The following is a 22090-nucleotide window of genomic DNA, read 5'->3' on the forward strand; positions in this document are numbered from 1 at the left end:
TGGTCTCAAACTCCTGGCCTCAAGCGATCTATCTGCCTTGGCCTCCCAAAGTGCTGGGATTACAGGTATGAGCCATCGTGCCCAGTCCTAAAAGTTTAATATTTTAATAAAAATATTCTTGCCTCTGATCTTTGTTCAATAGAAAAAATATTTTGAAGTTTTTGTGTTTAAATGAAAGTATACTGTTTTCGTTATCCTTTTTCCTTAAATGTCATTTTTCCTGTGCTGTAACATGACCGTTACTCACATGGAGTGCTGTGAAATGTGTATATGTAAGATTTATGTTCTGCATTTATGAGCATGAATAAACGTTACTGAATCAGGACCATGGGGATCATTTAGTTATAGAATCAGAAATCTGGTGAAATGTTCACAGTTTCCTATTTTTATAAAACAGAGTAGTTTAAAACTGCATATGCCAGCTTTCCGCTCTCTATTCTCTACCTCCTTTTCTGTTGTAGTTATATAGTAACACGTGAGGGCAGTTTGTAAGGACCAAAAGATACCATATTTTTAAAAATAAAAGATACCTTCTATTGTAAGGCACACCATTATCTTATGTATTATTAAGGAAAAAAATGCTCTGTGAGGAATTGAGTTGAATCTGGGAAAATTTTTTAAAAAGAAAAAAATGCAGCCTTCTAAACTATAGTACATTGCTAAGATGCCAGGAAATATAAGATGCGTACTGATTTCAGTGATGCTGAAGTGAAGAAAAATGTGAATTTTAGATCCATTCCAAACATTCCCTGCTCTAACAAAATTATTTTATTTGGGGTTTAACTTGGGACTTCTACCTTTTTTAGAAGTCAGTAGAGAATCATTCATTTGAACTCTGGCTTGCTTTTTGCTAAAATGCTGTTGGAGACATGTTCTAATCAGTATGTCTGATTTTAAGAAGATATGAAAATTTTTAATGAAGGATCACTTTTGTAGACAAATTTGAGTGCTTTTTGGGAGCAATGAAAAGCCATGTTGTGCTTCATATAACCTGAGTTCTTGTGTTATGTGGCCTCCAAGAGCCATTTTGTAGTTTTCATTCTCCTTTGCATTTTCATTGTTTCTCTTTACTGACCGTTCACTTTCCTTAATATTTTGTAGTTTAAAAAACTTTTCTCAACCTTGATTCTTTTCCAAACTATCACCGTTCTTTCATTCCTTGCCCAGGTGATCAACAATTTATTTCCCCGCATTGCCTGGGTCACTCACAGATACTTCCCCACCTCATTTATTTAATAAGCAGTGCTCTGTGTAAGATCTGTGTCTCTACCATTTTGCTGAAATGCCTCTCTCTTAGGTCCTTAGTAGCTTTCTAAGTTTCTAAAGCTGGTGACCTCTTTTTATTTCATTTGTCAAAACTTATCGTTACTGCTGTCTAACATTGGGATCTCACAGCTCTCTCTTTCTTCTTTTTTTTTTTTTTTTAGCACTGTCGCTATAGTTTTTTGTCTCTGTGCCAATCTTGTTATCCCATGATGCCTAGATTTTGTTTCATCTACTTTATTATTAAAATAATATTGAAAAATAAAATGCTCCATAAATGTGTCACTCCAATATAATACTTATTTGAATTTTGAGTTTTTCCATCTTTGTCTTGGCCTAGCTTTTCATTCTTTACCTACTGTACTTTTAATCTTGGTAGGTATATTACAAGTTGAGCATCTCTAATCCCAAAATCGGAAATTTGAAGTGCTTTAAAATTTAAAACTTTTTGAGCACCAACATGATGCCACACGTGGAAATTTCCACACCTGACCTGATGTGACAGTTTGTGCTTCATTGATGTTTCAGTGTACACAAACTTTGTTTTGTGCACAAAATTATTGAAAATATTGTATGAAATTACCTTCAGGCTATGTGTATAAGGTGTATATGAAACATAAATGAATTTTCATGTTTAGACTTGGGTCCCATCCTTAAGATATCTCATTATGGATATGCAAATATTCCCCCCTCCCCCCAAAAAAAAATCCCCACAAAAACGTAAATTCTGAAATGCTTCTGGTCCCAAGCATTTTGGATAAGGGATACTCATCCTGTGTTCTATTTTCCACCTTAACATGGTATCAGTTATTTTTCCAGGTTTGCACATGTTGTCCCATTATTGTCACATGAAAGAACAAAAAATTGTAGGTTATAGTTTTGGTGCACCATAATTTTCTATATATGTCTATTGTTGGATAATTGACTTGTTTCCAGATTGTTTTGCTTCAAAAACATTGTAGTAGAATGTATATTTGTTCCTATAACCTTTTGCTTCTGTTGTATTATTTACATAAGATCCTTTTCTAGGAGTGCCATTAATTACTTGTCCAAGCAAATACATACGTATATATTTTTGGAGACAGAGTTTTGCTCTTTTTGCCTAGGCTGGAGTGCAGTGGCGTGATCTCGGCTCACTGCAACCTGTCTCACAAGTTCAAGTGATTCTCGTGCCTCAGCCTCCCAAGTAGCTGGGATTACAGGGGCGTGCCACCACACCTGGCTAATTTTTGTATTTTTAGTAGAGACGGGGTTTTACCGTGTTGGCCAGGCAGGTCTTGAACTCTTGACTTCAGGTGATCCACCTTCCTCGACCTCCCAAAGTGCTGGGATTACAGGTGTGAGCCACTGTGCTGGGCCAAATGTACAAAATATTATTTTGCTAATTTATTAGTTGTACAATGATGGTACTTCATTTTTGCTTTAATATTTATTTTTGTGATTGTTAATAAGGGTGTTTTTACATGTTTAATATGGAATTTATATTTCTCTGTGAATTCTCTCCATATTATTATCTCACATTTATCTATCTTGTAATCTATTTTCTTTTTCCTTTTTTTCTTCTTTGACACAGGGTCTTGTCTTGTTGCCCAGGGTGGTCTGGAACTCCTGGGCTCAAGCGTTCCACCCACCTCCGCCTCCCAGAGTGCTGGGATTACAGGCGTGAGCTACCTTGCCTGGCCTGTTTTGTAGTCTAATACAAAAGCCATAGCAGAGATACCTATTTTATATTGTAGAATTTGTAAATTATGTTCTTTTTAAGCCTAATGTGCAGAGATATTATGCTTATTCACAGTCTGATGGCTTTTGCAGTGTAATGCCTTAAATTCTTACCTTCTAGGTTAAATGGGCCTTTTTGCTCTCCTCATGACATAAAAATTTAGAGGAAAACTTGGTAACTTTTTCACTTTATTAACTGACCATTTTTGTTAATATGACAGCACGACGTACTCTCATACAGTGCAGCATTGGAGGGAAATTTTGTTGTTGATTTGTGCCTAATATTTTTTTCTGCCTGTTTGTTTCATTTGAAAGTGTTTTTAACATGTAAGATAAAATTTGTCATATGATAATTCTGGTCAATGAAAAATGTCTTCTAAGACCTTGATACAACATTTACATTGACAGTAATTAAGACACTCATCTTTCTGTGTTAACCTTAATCAATTGATGTGTAGTTCAGTTTCGTGGGTAGTTTAGACTTGAATTTGGTTGTTAAGTAGATTACTTTACAGTGGACCATGATCTCTTTCTATGGCTGGAGTGTCACAACTGAATGAATTTTTGCTGTAATCTGTGCACCATCAATTTAACTCATTTTGAAATCTGTCTTGACTATCTCACTCCTTGTACTTCCTTTCTCTTACTGTTACTTACCTTTCAGTTTCTTATACTGACTTGAATTATGGTTATTTCCTAAAGTTCCTTCATTATTGCCATTTCCTTTTAATATGTTTTTTTTTGTGAGCTCAGTCTTCTTTCATTTTAACATATATCAAGCTCCCCTAAAGCTATAACTCTAGCCCTGTCAGCCTTCTCTTACCAGCCAGAGGTCTGTGTTTTCAACTCCTTTCTTGACTCCATCATTCTGCAGCAGACTCACAAACTTAAGTGCCTGCAGGGGCCTGGCAAACAATGGCAATGAGTAAAAGCAGGCCTTGGGATAAGAGAAAATGTTTTTCTACTGTAAGAAAAAAAGACGGCAAGTGGGACAATAGATGGTAACCGGCATAAGCTCAAGGTAAGGAAGACAGTCTTGGGGACTGTGGAGAGGAGAATGCACGTTTCATGCTGGCCGTTTGGCTCCAGCCACCATTGCTGTTTGGGAATGTGGCCTCAAAGCTATCAGATCTACCAGTTTTTCAAGAGAAGCTGTTAATCTGTATTTTCATTTTAAATACATGATTTTAAAAAATGGAGTTGAATTTCTGTAAAACACTACATGGGCCAAGGAAAATATGCTCGTGGACAAAGTTCTGTATACAGGCTCTTAATTTGTAATCTCCTCCAGTAAAGGTGGCACTTTAAGTTTGGTATGTTACTAACTATCCCTCCCCATTTTTCTCTTGTTTCTTTGTTCATATAATAGACCATCCATTCAGCTTCTTAACACCTCCTCACCTCATTACTTCTTTATTTGGAAAAGGGATCTGGGTCATGGGAAAGGCTTTTTCTAATTTAAAGGAAGTTTGTACATGTTTATAAGCCGAAGAGAAGCCAAAGAAGTGATTTTAGAAAGAGAGAAGATATTAGAATATGGTATGTCCACTGGGGATGGCATCCAGGGTAGAGAAGCCAGCCAGACTTCCAGGAGCTGATGCTGATTCACCCTGCATGCTTTTACTTCTGAACAATTATGTTTTAACCAAAAAGTCTTCTTTTTTCTTTTTATGCATATCATGTTTTGTGGAATTTCTTGAGGGAATTTATTATACTTTAAAAAAACATAGTCTTTATTTTTTGTATGAATTTTTTTTTAGGTATTCTTGAGTTCAGTACTCCTTTCCATGTTGCTGATTTTCATGGAATGAGTAGTGATTGTCATAGATTTATTTGTAGTCAGTGGTAGAACTAAAAAGTTGAATTCAGCTTTGCTGTAAAGACTCTTATTCACCTGGTAGTGCGTGTAGACTCTCATTACAGAAGCCATGGTGAGTGTACCCTGTTGGGTAGCATAGATTTTCCCATAAGATGTGTGGGTTTTAATTCCCTCGCTCACCATCCAAGGCCTGCTGCGTCTCCCAGAATCGGCTGACATGGTTAGTTATTCCTGGATTCTGCTAGGAAAATTTATCTGAAGGTCCATCCTCTTACTTGTAAGGAGTTACAGTTCTCTTGGCCCTATGGGGTTTGTCCTCATGCTGTTTCCATATGCTTTCTGTTTCTCAGAATTTCTCACTGGTCTGGTCTGGGATTTCCTGTACTTCATGAATTTGTGTTTTTATTTTCTTATTAAGTTGAGATAGGATGGAAAAAAGGTAAATTTTTAGGTTGTATTTAAAAACAAAATCTTTCAACAAATTTGAACGTCTAATTGGTTTTTATTAGTTATTCATGAACTGGGAAGCATACGTCTACAAATTTGGAGCTCCATTGTGCATGGCAGAACAATTGTTTTTTTGTAAGGTAGCTTGAGGAAGATCAAGGAAACAGGCTGGGCACGGTGGCTCACACATATAATCCCAGCACTTTGGGAGGCTGAGGCCGGTGGATCGCCTGAGGTCAGGAGTTCTAGACCAGCCTGGCCAACATAGTGAAACCCTGTCTCTACTAATAATACAAAAAATTAGCTGGGCGTGGTGGTGGGTGCCTGTAATCCCAGCTACTAGGGAGGCTGAGGCAGGAGAATTGCTTGAACCTGGAAGGCGGAGGTTGCAGTGAGCTGAGATCACGCCATTGCATTCCAGCCTGGGCAACAAGAGCAAAACTCCATCTCAAAAAAAAAAAAAAAAAAAGAAAAAAGAAAGAAGAAAGAAAGCTCAAGCAAACAGTACAATATAAAAGAGCAGATTTGTTAACATCAGGTTATTTCAGGTTACTTTTCTTGTAAGGGTTAAAGCAGAAGAGACAGGAACTTCCGTATCATGCCAGTTCAGGTTGACTGGGCTCTTTTGGATTGGTTTCTGTGAATCTCCTGGGTTTTTTTGGAAACACTGGCCTGTTTGGGATTTATCTGTTAATAAAGTTTCGACTTGACACAAGTGCCCCCACTTTGATATGGCCTGCTGGAGCCTAATGCAGAAGCTCGGTTCAAAACAGTGGCCTCCCATAAATTTTATTTAACAGTTCTTGGCAACTTTGAACCAAAAATCTTTTCTCTTTATACAGGTTGCTTTTTTGTTTCTGCTCATGCTAGTTCCCCTTAATCCCCCGCCCCCCCCCCTTTTTTTTTGAGATGGAGTTTCACTCTTGTTGCCCAGGTTGGAGTGCAATAGCACGATCTTGGCTCATGGCAACCTCTGCCTCCCAGGTTCAAGCAATTCTCCTGCCTCAGCCTCCCAAGTAGCTGGAATTACAGGTGCCCGCCACCATGCCCAGCTAATTTTTTGTATTTTTAGTAGAGACGGGGTTTCATTATGTTGGCTGGGCTGGTCTTGAACTCATGACCTCAGGTGATCCACCCAGCTCGGCCTCCCAAAATGCTGGGATTACAGGTGTGAGCCACTGCGCCTGGCCTAATCCCCTTTCTTTATGTACAAATCTCGAACATAATATACCATTTACTTTTAGTATGTCTGTGACATTGCTCATAAGATTATCTGGCATAGAATGTTTTTGCCCTATTGTTTTGCCTGGGAATTATTGCCAGGGGTGCATATAGCTCAGTAACTCAAATCAGGGCCCAGTACCACTTCATAGGCATGTCACCTTTGTGAATTGTGTATTTAGCTCCTCCATCCCTCCTGAGAATTATGGATAATAATAGTATGTGCCAGTTAATGTTGGTATGAACCAATCGATGAGACAGTCAAAGTAAAACATTTGGGACATAGTCCTGAAACATTATTAGCTTAAAATGGTTGGGTGAATAAGTATGGGCCTTGACAGCTCAGCTCAGGTGTGGCATTCCATTTCACTTTGCCTGATTTTCTTCCAGCCCTCCTCCCCTTTCCCCAGATCCCACATCAGAACTAATGTTCCTCTGTCTTCCCCTGAAATGTTTTTCATACAGAGAGTGTAGTACACTTACCATTGATCTACTTTTCTTTTAGTTAGTTGGGGATTATTTCAGTCATTATGTATGATCTTTCAGTAAACAAGGGATGTCTTTGTTCCCCAGGTGAATTGAATTAAAGTGCCTTTTTCCTTGTATGACTTTAAATTTAAAAACCTTTAAAACTCACAGTGTTTCCCATGTTGCCTAGTGTGACATAAGAAGTATATGTTTAGTCTCTGACCCGGGTTCCTGGCACAGATCTAAAACTTCTAAAACTTCTTGACTGATAGGGTATGATGGGAGCATTTTCAGCCCTCCTCCCCCGCCTTTCCTTTTGAGACAGGGTCTCACTGTTGCCCAGGCTGTAGTAGAGTGGTGTGAACACAGCTCACTGCTGCCTCTACCTTCTGGACTCAAGCAGTTCTCCCGCCTCAGCCTCCCTAGTAGCTGAGACTACAGGCATGGGCCACCATGTCTGGCTAAATTTTTTATTTTTGTTTTGCAGAGTTGGGGTCTCACTTTGTTGCCCAGGCTGATCTCGAACTCCTGTGCTCAAGCAATCTGCCCACTTTTGCATCCCAAAGTGTTGGGATTGCAGGCATGAGCCATTGCTCCTGGCAGGAGCATCTTTTGTTACAGTATTTGGTCTTAGTCCTTGGTTCCTGACACAAGAGCTTCGAAGACCCTTGACCTCTCAGGAGTGATAAGAGTGTCTTTTTGTATATTAATACAATGACCAGTGGTTGAAAACCCCTGAACCACTTTAGAATGGGGACTGGTTTCCTGGGTAATCAATCATGTGAGTAGAGGTTTGGAACTTTCCGTCCCATCCCATTAGCTCCATGGAGGAAAGATGGGCCGGAGGTTTAGAGAGTTTTCCAGAAAACTCTCCAAAAGGACAGCCTCAGAGAGCTTCCGGGTTGGTGAACACATGTAGGTGCTGTGCCCCGAGAGGGCTTGCCTCCCCCCTTACCCCACGATATGCATCTTCCATTTGGCTGTTCCTCACTTGTATCTTTGTAACAAACTGGCGAAGGGAAGTACCTGTTTTCTGGAGTTTTGTGAGTCCTTCTAGGAAATTCTCAAACTCAAGGAGGGGGTCATGGGAAACTCCCTTCCCACCTCCCACGCAATTTATTTTCTGTAGGTAAGAAATACCTGAGGCCTGGACTTGGTGATTAGCATCTGAAGTAGGAACAGCCTTGTGGGATCTAAGCTATGAGGACTAAATTCTGACCTTTTTGTCTCTTGCCCAAATTCCTACAAGGGTCTGGGGAGTCACTCTCTGTAAATCATAAAATCTCATCAACTGGGTTTTACTTAACTAGCCTGACTCTGGCATAATATCACATGACAGATAAAGGAGGAAATGGAAATATTTTACATTAAAATATGTTCTTTCACGAGGTCAGGAGATCGAGACCATCCTGGCTAACATGGTGAAACCCCGTCTCTACTAAAAATACAAAAATTAGCTGGGCGTGGTGGCACGTGACTATAGTCCCAGCTACTCGAGAGGTTGAGGCAGGAGAATCGCTTGAACCTGGGAGGCAGAGGTTGCAGTGAGCTGAGATCGCGCCACTGCACTTCAGCGTGACGACAGAGCGAGACTCTGTCTCAAAAAAAAAGAAAGTTCTTTGCCATATTTTGACATGGCCCTGCAATGCCATCTTTTGTGTGTGTGGGGAAGCCGGGGTCGTGGGGGTTGGGGGCGGGTGGGAATGTGCATCTATAAAGAATCTCTGTTAACTAGATCTTTCCCCTTCCAGGCCCTCCCTATCCTGAAGACATTAGCTGAGAGTCTGGCACCTTTTAAAGGTCTGATCATCAATTGTCTCTCTGGGCAGCCACCTATGAGACTTCATCTATATGGTAAGAACCTTTGTCTCCAAAGCTCCTTATCTTAACTCAGACACTCCTTTCTGTTTATTCCAGGTCTTTAGATAATAACTCCTTCAACCAGTTGCCAATCAGACTTTGAATCCACCTGAGACCCACTTCCCCCAACCCCCTCAAGTTGTCCCACCTTTCCAGATCGAACCAGTGTATACCTCACATGTATTGATTGATGTCTCGTGTCTCCCTAAAACTAAGCTGAAACCCAAACACCTTTGGCACGTGTTCTCAGGACCTTTTGAGACTGTGCCTCAGGCCATGGTCCCTCATGTTTGGTTCAGAATAAATCTTTTCAAGTATTTTACAGAGTTTGGCGTTCTTCATCAATAGCTAATTCTAGGTAGACAGTATCACCGTAGAATTGAACTGTAAGACATCTGATTGGTGTCTTGATGTCTGCCAAGAATTGGACACTTGGTTGTTGTGGAACTCCCCATTCCCTATTTGATGCTTTGATGTTGGAATTTGTTGGTGTGTGTAGAAGAAACATAGTGTTTCTTTTTACCTAGTGTATCAGTCAAGGTTCTCCAGAGTGTGTGTGTTTATAAATACAAATATATTTATATGTGTAAAGAGAGAGAGAGAGACAGACATTGAAACAGATATTGACCGATTTTTGTTTTGTTTTGTTTTAGAAGCAGGGTCTCGCTCTGTTGCTCAGGCTTGTGTGCAGTGGTGCAGTCATAGCTCACTGTAACCTCAAATTCCTGGGCTTAAGGGATTCATTCTCCTACCTCAGCCTCCCAGGTAGCTGGGACTAAAGGCACGTGCCACTGTGCCTAGCTAATTTTTAAAGTTTCCTATAGAAACGGGGTCTTGCTATGTTGCCTAGGCTGATCTCAAACACCCAAGCTCTAGTGATCCACCTAGGCTTCCCAAAGGACAGGGGTTACAGGAGTAAGCTACTGAGACTGGTCTGACTGATTTCAAGAAAGAAATTGGCGAATAAGCCAATTAGGAATGCCAGTTAGGGATGGCAAGTTAGAAATCTGTAGGTCAGGCTAGAAACTCGCAGATATTGATGCTGCGGTCATGACGCAGAACTTCTTCCTTGAGAGTCCTCCACTGTTGCTCTAAAGGCCTTTCATTACTGGCGGCGAATCTGTACGGGTCTGCAGCAACCTCAGTTCTTGCCTCCTCAAAAAAAAGAATTTGACTGAAGGGCATAAGGCAGAAGAAGAGACCGAGGCAAGTTTTAGAGCAGGAGTGAAAGTTTATTAAAAAGCTTTAGAGCAGGAACAAAAGGAAAGAAAGTACACTTGGAAGCGGTGCAGTATCTGCAAAGATACTGAGGGCGACTTGAAGGACAAGTGCGGGGTTTGACCTTTTGACTTGGGGTGTTATATGTTAGCATACTTCCAGGGTCTGGCGTCCCTGCTCCTCTGATTCTTCCCTTGGGGTGGGTTGTCTGTATGCACAGTGGTCTGTTAGTGCTTGGAGGGGAGCATGTGCAGTGTGTTTACTGGAGTTGTATATACGCTTGCCTGAGGCATTCTTTCCTTACCAGCAGAATGTCCCTAGAAGGTCATACTCTGCCATTTTGCCTCTTAATGCACATGCTTGAGGTTATTCACCCACCCCTTGAGAACTTATTAGGAAGCTGCTGATCACCAGTTTCAGGTGTTTCTTATCTATAGGGAGACTGCCTTTCCCTGGTGCTACCTGCGACTTATTATTATTTTAGTGAGGCAGTGTGACAACTGCCTGTCTACCACTTGATGGTTGCCTAACTTTCCTGGGAGTGTGGGGGCCCAGTCCTGCCCTATTTGTGTCTGACTAGCTGCCCTCTCTGACACTCTGATGAGGCTCACCCACATTGTGGAGGATAATCTTCACTTAAAGCAATTGATGGTAGATGTTAGCCCCCTCTAAAGAATACTTTCTCAGCAACACCTAGATTAGTGTTCTATTAAATAACTGAGTGCTGTAGACGCTCCACGTTAACATATAAAACTAACCGTCACACCTAGTGTGCTCTCAACCAGTGTAAAAGACGCTGTGTGCTAAGGATTATATCAATAGATTTTAGACTATAGATGCTGATGTTATCAAACATCCAAATGAATGTTTGTGCTTCAAGTTCTCAAAAACATTTCTGTTTTTAGTGACAGGAGATCATGTATGGTGATGGAGAGTTCTGTGCATGTTTATCCTATTTGTCTGAGGAGGCCGTTCTCCCCCATTTTGAGTAGTTAAATATGAAAGTTATGATTTGAGCCTGTTTCCTTCATGCTTATGTTTAGTGAAAAGATCTGTATGTTGGCTAAATTCCAAAAATTTCATAAAGAACCTGATTATTTAGAATTCAGGCCAAATACACAGTTGTTACTGTAGAGAGGAAAGCAAACATTGCTTTCTGATTTGTTCAGAGTGCTCTGAAGGAGAGAATGGAGAATTCGTGCAGCAAAATTACGGCTTAATAAATTCAGTGACTGCTAAGCTGATACACTTAGTACATACCCTTGAGAATGAAAACTAATGGTTTGCTGAAACATATCTCTAGTGTATTCTGTAGCAATTCATTTTTTCTGTTAACCTGTATAATTGCTTCTTACATAAGTAAAGATGTCACCTCTACTTAAAATGAGACTCTCTTCTATGGGCTATGAAACTGGTCATTTTGAAATAGTGCTGTTAGAAAGCAAACAATGAATTAGAGCTGAATCAGCTAGAACTGTCACTTGATGTCTCTATGTAACTTACCATCTGCTTTAAAGATTTTGTACATACTGTCACCCATATAATATGGTCCATAATATTCTAAATTCTGAACATTATTATATAACATTTCTTTTTTTTTGAGACGGAGTTTTACTCTGTCGCCCAGGCTCTACTGCAGTGGCATGATCTCAGCAACTTCCACCTCCTGGATTCAAGCCATTCTCCTGTCTCAGCCTCCCAAGTAGCTGGTACCACATGTACATGCCACCAGGCCCAGCTAATTTTTTTGTTGTTATTTAGTAGAGATGGGGTTTTGCCATGTTGGCCAGGCTGGTCTCGAGCTCCTGACTTCAAGTGATCCGCCTGCCTCAGCCTCCCAAAGTTCTGGGATTACAGGCGTGAGCCATCATGCCCAGCCTATTATATAGCATTTAAACCCAAGAAAAGTAGATAGTTATCTTTGATATCAAATTTAACTGTTTATGATGTTTTCAAACTGTTAAAATGTGTTAACTTTAAGTGGTATAAAGAACCCTTTGCTTTAAGGGTGGTTACTAGGCCTCTAAGTGCACCTCACTCTAACTTGGATCAGGTCAGCTTGGCAATGGTGACACCAGTGCTGATTGAAATCGGAGGCATCATGGATAGAACTCTAAGCATTCTGCTCATGTGAGGTTGTTTTTGGTTTTGTTTTAAAATCCAGTTATATTGATTTGAAGAGTTTAATTATTTTGGTCAAAATTATGCTGTTCTTAAATACGTATATATTTAAATGAATTTATACTCTACTTGATCTGAGCCTAAGAGAAACAATCTCACTTGTCCCTGTAGCTGACTAATAAAATAGCAGGATTTTTTATTAACCTTTTTTTTTTTTTTTTTTTTTTTTTGAGACAGGGTCTTGCTTTGTTACCCAGGCTGGAGTGCAGTGACACCATCGTAGCTCACTACAGCCTTGATCTTCTGGGCTCAAGTAATCCTCCCACCTCAGCCTCCGGAGTAGCTGGGACTACTGGCATGTGTCACCATGCTTGGCTAATTTTTAAATTTTTTGTAGAGATGAGGTCTCCCTGTATCGCTCAGGCTGGGCTCAAGCAGTCCTCCTGCCTCAGCCTCCCAAATTGTTGGGATTATAAGTGTGAGACTTACTTTTTTAAAAAAATACCTTTTTTTTTTGGCCGGGTGTGGTGGCTCATGCCTGTAATCCCAGCACTTTGGAGGCAGGCGGATTGCTTGAGGTGAGGAGTTTGAGATCAGCCTGGCCAACATGGCAAAACCCCATCTCTACTAAAAATACAAAAGTTAGCCTGGTGTGGTGGCGGGCACCTGTAATCCCAGCTACTTGGGAGGCTGAGGCAGGAGAATTGCTTGAACCCGGGAGGTGGAGGTTGCAGTGAGCCGAGGTCTCATTGTTGCACTCTAGCCAGGGCAACAGAAAGAGACTTTGTCTCAAACAAACAAACAAAACAAAAAAACATTTTTTTTTCTTTTAAAAAACCACAGTGTGAATGGTGCTTTCTCAAGAGTTTTAATTGAAGTTTGGGAGTGTAAGTACCTTCTATAAATAAAAATGACATCTGTGGTTTTGTTTTATTTTGTTTAATCTAGTGTGTGCCATGGACTCACTATCATTTTCAAAACTGGGGGATCACGTTATTATATCTTGGTGGACATAATTGTATATGTCTTGGAAACATCTAGAATACCGAGTGCAAAACTTTTGGGAAGCTTTTAATGACTATTAAGTGATACTGACCCAGCCTTCAGTAAGCTTGTAAGGTAATTAAAAATTTTTTTTTTTGTTTATTACAAATTTCTTTCAGCATAGATACTGAGGGACATTGTCCCCTTGAGTTTTTTCACTTGATGCATTTAACATCATGGTTCACTGATTTTCCTGCAAGCAAAGCCACATTCTGTTTTCTTATTTTACTGTTGAAATTTGAGTTGTTTACAGTTTTCTGTGGTTATAAACAATTATATGTGTTTCTGGGCGACACGTCTCTCAGTGAACATAAATTTAAGAGTGAAATTGCCGGATGGTAGGATATGCTGTACCATCTGCCTACCTAACATCTTGACTGCCTTTCAAAGTGATTGTACCAATGTACATTCCCACCAGAGCATCTGAATGTTTCCATTGCCCCACAGCTTTGCCACATTCTTGACATTGTTTGACTTTTTAAATTTAGTCAAGCTAGTAGTGTGAAAGGTGCTTTTCATTTATATTTTCCTAATTACTAAGGAAGGAAACTGAGCATCATTTTTTTGTATTGAAGGACTTTTTGTATTTTGTAAGTTTTATATATTTTTCTCTTGGATTGTTTATCTTATACATTTATAAGAGTTATACACTCTGGATACTTACATTTTGTTGATGATATGATTTTTAATTTGTGGCTTATCTTTTTATTTCCTTCATGGTATCCTTTAATGAACAGAAGTTTTTTATTTTAACATAGAATGAGGCCAGCTGCAGTGGCTGGACGGACACAGTGGCTCACACCTGTAATCCTTGCACTTTGGGAGGCGGAGGTGGGTGAATTGCTTGAGCTCAGGAGTTAGAGACCAGCCTGGGCAACATGGCAAAACCTCATTTTTACAAAAAATACAAAAATTAGCCAGGTTTGATGGCTCACACCTGTAGTTTCAGTTACTTGGGAAGCTGAGGTGGGAAGATTGCTTGAGCTTGGGAGGTGGAGGTTGCAGTGAGCCAAGATCATACCACTGCACTTCAGCCTAGGCAACAGAGGGAGACCATCTCAAAAAAAAAAAAAAAAAAAAAAAAAAAAAAAAAAAAAAAAAAATTTTTTGTATTTTATTTTTTAAATGCAAGTCTTTAGTTAAATTGGGATTTATTTTTATAGAGAGAGTGGAACAGGAATCTAGTTTAATTTCCCTCCCCATGCATAAACACATTTGCAAGTACCATTATTAAATAATTCAACCTTTCTCCATTAACCTGGAAGTCTCACTGTGTTATAATTAATAGTTGGTATGGCAGATCCCCTCATTACTGTTGTCTTCATGTGTAGTATCTTGATTTTTCCTGGGCTTTTGATTTTTCATGTGAACTTCACATATAGTCAGCTTGTCAAGTTTTTTTCTTTTTCTTTACTTTTTGTTACTAGTATTGGTACCATTGATTGGAATTCATCGAGTTTTTAAAATGTCCTGCTGGATGTAATGGTTCACGCCTGTAATCCCAGCACTTTGGGAGGCTGAGGCTGGCAGATCACTTGAGCTCAGGAGTTCAGCACCAGCCTGGGCAACATGGCAAAACACTGTGTATTAGTCTGTTTTCATGCTGCTGATAAAGACATACCTAAGACTGGGAAGAAAAAGAGGTTTAATTGGACTTACAGTTCTACATGGCTGGGGAGGCCTCAGAATCATGACGGGAGGCAAAAGGCACTTCTTACATGGCGGCAAGAGAGAAAATGAAGAAACAAAAGTGGAAACCCCTGATAAACCCATCAGATCTCTTGAGACTTACTCACTATCACGACAATAGCATGGGAAAGACCAGCCCCCATGATTCAATTACCTTCCCCAGGGTCCCTCCCACAACACATGGAATTCTGGGAGATACAATTCAAGTTGAGATTTCAGTGGGGACACAGTCAAACCATATCACCCCATCCCTACAGACAACTAGAAATATTACCCGGTTGTGGTGGCACGCGCCTGTAGTCCCAGCTACTTGGGAGGCTGTGGTGGGAGGATCACTTGAGCCCAGGAGGTTGATGCTGCAGTGGTGAGCTGTGATTGCACCACTGCAGTTCAGCCTGGGCAACAGTGAGACCCTGCCTCAAACAAAAACAAAAACCCTCCTAATAAAATCCTATGGATGTAGATATATGTGTAGATTTATAACACACATGCATTTATATTCCCTAGCACTGCCCATTGACAGTGCCTGAAAGTATCCCCCAATAACAATGAACATATCTGGCACCCTAATCTTGATTTCTAAATACAGTTCTCTAATAAAAGGAACCAGTAGTCCTTGGAGAAATGAGACCAAAACATGTAGTTTCAGAAAATGAGGAAATGATTGCCAGATACAGCAGCTCATGCTTGTAATCTCAGCTACTTGGGAGGCTAAGGCTGGAAAATTGTTTGAGGCTGGGAGTTTGAGACCAGCCTGGGCAACATAGCAAAACCCTACCTCTAAACAAATAAATTAAAAAAAAAATAGCCAGACATGGTATCACACACCTGTAATCCTAGCTACTCAGGAGACTGAGGCAGGATTATTACTTGAGCCCAGGAGTTTGAGTGCGTTATGATCACACCACTGCACTCCAGCCTGGGTGACAGAGTAAGACCTAGTCTCTTACGGAAAAAAAAGATTGATAGATTATAATAGTGATTAATTATAGTAAACAATAATAGTAATGGATTATAACCCACTGAATAAATTGATGAATAACATAAATGTAAGAATGAATAAATGATTAGCTGGGTGTGGTGGCAGCACACACCTATAGTCTTAGCGGCTGAGGACAGGAGGATTGCTTGAGCCCAGGAGATCGAGGCTGCAGTGCACTGTGATTGCACCACTGCACTCAAGCCTGGGTGACAGAGCAAGACCCTGTCTCAAAAAAATTAAAAAACAATTTTTTTTTTAAATAATGAAATGCGTTAATTGAAAGCTTGATGAGGTACCAGATATTTATATAGTTTCAGATTACCTCCATATGAAATACTTACTAATTACAAAGGGGGAAAGAATAAATTACAGTGGTGGAAGCCTGGCAGATACCACCTTAATCAGTTCATCAAAATGAACATCATTGGTAAGAATACAAATCAAAATTGTGTGTCACTGATAGGATGCCATGAGAACACAGTATTGTTTCTGTGATATTCTTGCTAGTGTTTTTGCTTATTATTTATTTTTAAATAAATGTTATTTTGAAGTATGATATACACACAGAGCACAGATCATAAGTGGATAGGTCAGTGAATTTCAAAAATTGGACTCATCTATGAAACCAGTCCCGAGATAAAAAAAATGAAGTGTCACTCTAGAAACCCCTGATGGGACTCCTGCGAGTTATAGCAGTAATTAGTTTTGCCTGGTGTTGAACTTGCTGTAAATGGAATTAGGTAGTATATACTTTTGTATATGGCTTTTTTCTTTCAGCATTACATGCATAATTCATGTTGCAGGTAGCAATATTTCATTACGTTTATTGTTACAGTATTCTGTTATATGGAACTCCTCAATTATTATTTTTCTTTCCTTATTATTATTTATTTTTGAGACAGGGCCTCGCTCTGTCACCCATGCTGGAGTGCAGAGGTGTAATCTCAGCTCACTGCAACCTCCATCTCCCAGGCTCAGGTGATCCTCCCACCTCAGCCCCCCGAGTAGCTGAGACTACAAGAATGCACCACCATGTTTCATTAATTTTTAAATTTTTTTGTACGAATGGGGTTTCGCCATGTTGGCCAGTCTGGTCTCGAACTCCTGGACTCATGCAATCTGCCTGCCTCAGCCTCCCAAAGTCCTGGGATTACAGGTGTGAGCCACTGTGCCCAGCCTATCTTTTCTTTCTGCTGTGGATGTACACTGCAGTTGTTTTCAGTTTTGGGCTATTAGGAATTGCACTGCTATGAACATCCTTGTTTATGTTGTAAGGGAGAAAGATTTCTTTTTCTTTCCAATGGCTAGGTACATGGCTGACATCCTATCACAAAAGACAGATTAACAAGAGAGAAGCATACGAATTTATTAATATAAGTTTTATGTGACACAGGAGTCTTCAGGAATTAAGACCCAAAGAAGCAGGGACATCTCTGTATTTTTATGCTAAATTTGATGATGAGTGGACAGTTGTGCAGAAGTCTGATTGGGCAAAGGGAGTATGAGGCAGTGGTAATAAACTAGGTCTATTTGTTCAGCTGCTCTGTGTCCCTGTGTCTTCAGAGATAAGGGCATTCCTTTCCTGCAGGTATAGGGAAGGTACCTGTGGAATGAAGGTCTTATGACCTACTTCAGAGGAAGGCTAGAGAATTCTTTTATGGCCTACTTCATAGTAGAAGGACAGGAGAAGGTTGCTTCTGTGCTTTTCTCAAAGCTAAGATGCCGTATTTTGAAGTAGCGTGTGCTGAACCCCATTAGTGTCTTTTGCTACAAATATGTGTCCGTTTATGCTGTCTACCTAGGTGTGAAATTGCTGAGTTATAGCATATTCCTGTATTCAACTTTAATAGATGCTGCCAGTTTTCCAAAGGAGCCGTATCAGTTAACACTGCTACCAAAGGTGTAAGAGAGTCCCATTTGCTCCACATTCTTAGTGACATGGTTTTAATTTCAGCCATTCCAATGGGTAGGTAGTGGTACCACATTGTGATTTATTTATCATGACTAATAGGGTCAGTCATCTTTCATCTGACTGTTAACCCTTTATTTGGTTGTCATCTTTTGTGTGGTATCACCATTCATCAGCTTTTTAAGTCTGTCATCTGGGATCATTTTCCTGCTGTGCAAAAGTCATATAATTTAGTGTGTGTCTATTGATGGTAAAATCTTGGTTTTGTTTGCCTGAAAATGTTTATTGTTCTAGAAGGAATTATCTCTAGCTATATAATTCTGGGTTGATAGTTCTGTCTCTTAGTTTATTGAAAATAATAGTTCTCTCTCTCTTGTGGCTTCCATTGTTGCTTTTGAGAAATAAGCCGTCACCTTAATTGGTGTACGTTTGTAGGTGATTTTCTTTTCTCTGCTGCTTTTAAGATTGTTTTTTATTTAGTGGTCAGTATTTTTACTTTTATGTCTCTTGGTATTGATTTTTCACTTGCTTCTTGTTTGCTGGCCTTTCTGGATTCAAGGATTGGTGTCATTTATACCAGAGAGTCTCTCCATTATCTTCTTCTAGTACAGTGTGAATATCCCTAATCTGAAATGCTTGGGACCAGAAGTGTTTTGGATTTCAGGTTTTTTCAGATTTTGGAATATTTGTAGTATACTTTCTAGTTGAGCATCCCTATCTGAAAATCTGAAAACCTGAACTCCAGTGAGCATTTCGTTTGAGCATCATGTCAGCACTCAAAAAGTTTGAAGTTTTGGACCATTTCAGATTTCAGATTTTCCTATTTGGAATGCTCAAGTTGCACTCCTTTTAGGCAGATTTTAGGTCTATTCACTCTATCATCTAAGCTTCTTAATTTCTCTCTTTTTGTTTTTTTTGAGATGGAGTCTCCCTTTGTTGCCCAGGCTGGAGTGCAGTGGCACGATCTCGGCTCACTGCAACTTCTACCTCTCAGGTTCAAGTGATTCTCCTGCCTCAGCCTCCCGAGTAGTTGGGATTACAGGCTCCACCACCATGCCCAGCTAATTTTTGTATTTTAAGTTGAGATGAGATTTCACCATGTTGGCCAGGCTAGGTGATCCACCCGCCTTGGCCTCTCAAAGTGCTGCAATTACAGGTGTGAGCCACTGTACCCGGCCTTAATCTGTCTTTTAAGGTTTGCATTTTTTTATTTGAGAAACATTCTGGGTAATTTTTCAAGGTCAGTCTTACAGTTCACTGATTCACTGTTCATCTGTGTCCATTCTGTGATTTATCCACCTAATGAATTTTTTTAAAGTTCAGTTATCACATTTTAAATTTCTCAATGGTTTGGTTCTCTTTCCATTCTGTTTGGTTATTTACAGTCCCTTATTTGCTCATATTTTCAAACTTCTCATTTATACGTATATGCATATGTGTTTTGTTTTTTAACATATCACACTTTGTCAGCTTTAATATTTGGCATAGAGAGAAAAAGGCCTGAAACTAGATTTTAGATGAAGGTTATGACTCAGAATCCCTTGTCTATCCATATTTTTCTTTTTTTTCGCTTTTTGTTTTGACATAATCTCAGAATTTAAGAAAAAAAAGTTAGATGTGTCAAACAACTTCCATCTACCCTTTGCCCACCTTTCCCAAATGTTAATATCTTGCATAACTATAGTAAAATTATCTAAATCAGGTAATTAACCTTGATAGAATACTGCTAACTAATCTCTACACTGCATTTGTTTTTTGTCAGCTGTTCCAGTAATGTCTTTTGTTTGGACTGTGGTCCAATCCCGGATCAAACATTGCAGTTAGTTATGTTTCCTTATTTTCTTTAATCTGTGGTGTTTGTCACATGGTGGTTTTTCTACTTCCATTATCCTTTTTGCATGTATCCATTAAAATTTTCCTATAAGAAAGAGCTTGGCCTTCTCTTCCATGTACTTACACATTTAGTTATTTATTTTTTATCACTATGGACTTGTGGATGTTTGTTTTATCCTATGGGTTATAATCCTTTAAATTGTTCCAGATGTGGCCTCTTCAGTTTGGTTCCACTTTCCTTTTAAGAAGTCCCCAGCTTTTTTGAGTACTTCCTTACTTTTTGGCACCACAAGATATTTCAGGCTCACCTGGTATTTTCCCTGTCCCAGTTTTGCAGCCAGACATCTCTCCATGTAGTCCTGGTTCTTTTTATTGAAGGCTGGTGTTTAGAAATCACTGTCTGGGTGCTAATTGTGCTATTAAGATGTAGTTACCCTTAGGCTGTCTCAGAGGACAGAGCTAGGAAATGAATATATGTATGTATATACATATCTACGTTTATCTGTTCCTGTCTATTGAAATACATGTTAAAAATCATGATTTCATAGTGATACCGCTGATTCAAATCTAACACCATGGAATTCACTCTAGCCTTTCTCCTTTCTGTATTTGTTTTGTCTCTAGCCTCAGTGTCTATTGTAGTCAAGATACTGGCTTCCACAGTGGTTAGTTCTTCTGCATTCCCTTCAGGGTGGTCATGTGGTTATGTTATATATTCCTAATGCAGTTTAGTTGTTACTGTTTATGTTTCACTTTAGGTTCCCCTTATATACTGGTTGATATTAATTGTTTGCTTTTTTTATTTTGTGAAACATTACCATGGTTCTAAATGTCAAAACTATGCAAAAAGATATATTTTGAGACATGCCACTTCCCCCTCTATTCCTTGTATTCCATTCTCATTTCCCAGTTCCCACTCCCATGGTTCCATAATGCTTGTAAGATAAAATTCAAACTTCAGTGTGATTGACAAGTCCTTTCATCATCTCAGTTTTATTCATTTGTTTATTTTTAAATAGAGATGAGGTCTCACTATGTTGCCAAGGCTGGTTTCAAACTCCTAGGCTCAAGTAGCCTCCTGCCTTAGCCTCCCAAAGTGCTGGGATTATAAGCATGATCAGCTGCACCTGGCCACATCTCAGTTTTAGCTTGTCCTTGTACATCACATTCTGGTTGTCTCAGATTTCTCATTATACCTCAGATATGACCGACTCATTCATGTCTCCATGCACATGTTCTCTCCCTCTGCTTAGAGTGATACTTCTGTTCTCCTAACCTTGCCTATCTGTAATCATTCAAAACTTATTTCCATTCTTACCTCTATGGGAAGACTTCATTTCCTTATTTTCTATTCACTTGCCTTTTACTCTCCCTACATTTAATAATCTTGCTCTGTCACCCAGGCTGGAGTGAAGTGGCATGATCATGGCTCACTGCAGCCTCAACCTCTCAGGCTCAAGTGATCCTCTTACCTCAGCCTCCTCGGGACTACAGGCTCACACCACCATGCCTGGCTAATTTTTGTATTTTTTGTAGAGATGGGGTTTTGCCATGTAGCCCAACTGACTTTTTTTTTTGAGATGGAGTCTCACTCTTGCCCAGGCTGGAGTGCAGTGGTGCAATCTCGGCTCACTGCAGGCTCCACCTCCTGGGTTCAAGCAATTCTCCTGCCTCAGCCCCCTGAGTAGCTGGGACTACAGGTGCCCGCCACCACACCCGGCTAATTTTTTTGTGTTTTTAGTAGAGACAGGGTTTCACTGTGTTAGCCAGGATGGTCTCCATCTCCTGACCTCGTGATCTGCCCGCCTCCGCCTCCCAAAGTGCTGGGATTATAGGCGTGAGCCACTGCACCCGGCCTGTAGTGACTAGATTTCAATTATTTTCACCTTCTTTTCTTTATTTCTTCTCTTTCCATTTCACTAATGACATAAGCCCATACAATAGAACATAAATCCTTATAATGTGGAAACATATCGGCTTAGAAAGTCAAGACTGTATCATTGCCACGTTTGCTACTTCACTTGAAAAGTTGAAACTTCCTGTCTATTTAATCTGTTAGATTGGAAGAAATTGTTGTACCAGAAATAAATCCCTTCATCAGTCTTTTAAGAGCCTTAGTAAGCTTTTAAATTTTCGTTATTTTTAATGTCCAAAAGGCAAGTTCAGTGACCTTCCAAATTGTGTTTCTAAGCTGTTTGTGTTACTTTTTAAATTCTGTGTTGCTTACTTAGCAGATTATGTTAAAATGCAGGGACTTATTTCTACCAGTCTCTTCACCCATCTGTTACTTTCCTTCCTCCCTCTGTATTGCGTTTACCTCCTGCCACTCCTGTGTATGCTATCTAATCATAGCTCGTTCTCAAGTCCTACATGAAACTTGGAAGAGGAGTTTAGTTGCAATGCAGACATTACACTGTAGATGTGAAGGGAGAGCTTCAGGAACTTGCTTTATGAGGGCACAAGGATTGCATTGCATCAGTGTTTGAATCCGGGTATA

The 22090-nt window shown here is 39.8% G+C and overlaps 1 protein-coding gene across 29 annotated transcripts in view; it reads left to right on the forward strand.

The window, feature by feature from the left end:
• SIPA1L1 (signal induced proliferation associated 1 like 1) overlaps positions 1 to 22090 on the forward strand; it is a 412571-nt gene that overhangs the window by 171638 nt on the left and 218843 nt on the right. For 28 of the 29 annotated variants that reach the window (XM_063651761.1, XM_063651777.1, XM_054448754.2 and 25 more), the window contains one exon: positions 8689 to 8791. The gene's annotated coding sequence lies outside the window, so the exon portion shown is untranslated. Of the gene's footprint in view, positions 1 to 8688; positions 8792 to 13236; positions 13256 to 22090 lie in introns of those variants that run through there. The other variant, XM_063651772.1, reaches the window with a different exon arrangement.

The sequence above is a fragment of the Pongo pygmaeus genome, chromosome 15, assembly GCF_028885625.2.
Source record: "Pongo pygmaeus isolate AG05252 chromosome 15, NHGRI_mPonPyg2-v2.0_pri, whole genome shotgun sequence".
Taxonomy (NCBI): domain Eukaryota; kingdom Metazoa; phylum Chordata; class Mammalia; order Primates; family Hominidae; genus Pongo; species Pongo pygmaeus.